Source organism: Pteropus vampyrus, unplaced genomic scaffold (assembly GCF_000151845.1).
Source record: "Pteropus vampyrus isolate Shadow unplaced genomic scaffold, Pvam_2.0 Scaffold20, whole genome shotgun sequence".
Classification (NCBI taxonomy): Eukaryota; Metazoa; Chordata; class Mammalia; order Chiroptera; family Pteropodidae; genus Pteropus; species Pteropus vampyrus.
Window position 1 is genome coordinate 9,819,693 of NW_011888801.1, and position 1,653 is coordinate 9,821,345.

Consider the following 1,653-nt stretch of genomic DNA (forward strand, 5'->3'; position numbering starts at 1 on the left):
GGATGAGGGCAGAAAGCAGAGAAGTGGAGACAGCAAAGAAGCAACAGCTGATTATTACCAGTCATGGTTGAAAAACTAAAAGCTGAGCCGCGGCCCCCACCTCCCAACCCAGAGGACCCCTCCAACTATATTTTCCAAGATCGAACACAGCAAAGCCCCAGGGAGATCTAAGCAAACAACACTGAAATTGTCATTAACACTGACAGGGACTGAAACTAAGGGCAGCAAGAGTGATTGAATTTAAAAAAATAAAATAAAATAAAATAACATTATTAAGACATTATATAAAGCAGGGATCCAAGAGACTTAGAGGTCACCTATTGGAAACCAAGAGAAAAACACCTTCTTAGCAAGAGGCTAAAGAGAGAACTTTATATAATCTTCTTTCTGGGAAAAAAAGAAAAGGCAGTATACATTTCCATTAATGCCCAGGTGGAGAAATAGTCAATTAAACACCATGAACAACCAAGATGAAAAGGCAGCTCAGAAAGAAAGAGAAAAACCTCCAGAAAATAAACTTAAAGGCATAGTATTATGAGAGTTAAGTGACAGAATTCAGAATGGTACTTCTGAAAAACTCAATGAGATCCAAAACAACTCACATCAACAATTTCAGGAATTAAAAAAACACCTAGATGAGCAGAATGAGTTCTTATAAAGGAGATTGAAAATCTCGAAAAGAACCAAATAGACCTTCTGGAGATGAAGAACACACTGCAAGAGATGAAAAATAAAATAGCAAACTTGGGAAACAGAGTAGACCAAATGGAGGAAAGAATCAGTGATATCAAAGATAGAAATCTAGAAATAAATCAAAAGGAAGAAGAGAGAAACTGAAGAATGAAAAATAATGAAAGAGAAACAAGAAGTAGTTGATATCATCAGGAGAGGAAACAGAAGAATAATGGGCATTCTCGTAGGGGAGGAAAAGGAGCAGGGATTAGAAAGCATTTTCAGACAAATAGTTGATGAGAATTTCCCAAATCTTAGGAATGAACTGGAGCTTGGAATTCAAAAAGTCAATAGAACACTCAATCATCTCAACACAAAAAGGCATTCTGCAAGACACATTGTATTAAATTTATCAAAAAACAATGAAAAAGATATAATTGTCAGGGCAGTCAGAGAAATGACGACAGTAACCTATAAAGGAAAACCCATTAAATTATCATCGGACTTCTCAGCACAAACCTGACAAGCCAGAAAGGAGTGGAATCAAATATTCAAACTAATAAATGAAAGGAACTACCAGCCAAGAATAATGGATCCAGCAAAGCTCTCCTTTAGATAGGAAGGAGAAAGAAAGACCTTTTCAGACATACAAAAAATGAGGGAATTCTCCACTATGAGGCCTGCATTACAGGAAATACTGAAAGGGATCAGCTCACCTAAAACAAAATGACAAAACAAAAAATGAAAAAACATAAATATGAGTAAGGCACTAGAAGGAAGATAGAAGCAGAATAGTGCAACCCTTACTAAGAACAGGGCAATATAAGCTTAAATAAGAAGAGATTTGCTACTGCAAAATAGTAATGAACATAGAGCATATTTAGGGACAAATTGAGACAACAGTAACAGAAAAGGGGAGGATTCAAAGATCCAAATTTTCAAAGAAGAACAGAGATAAGGCACACGTAGAAGAAAATGGAC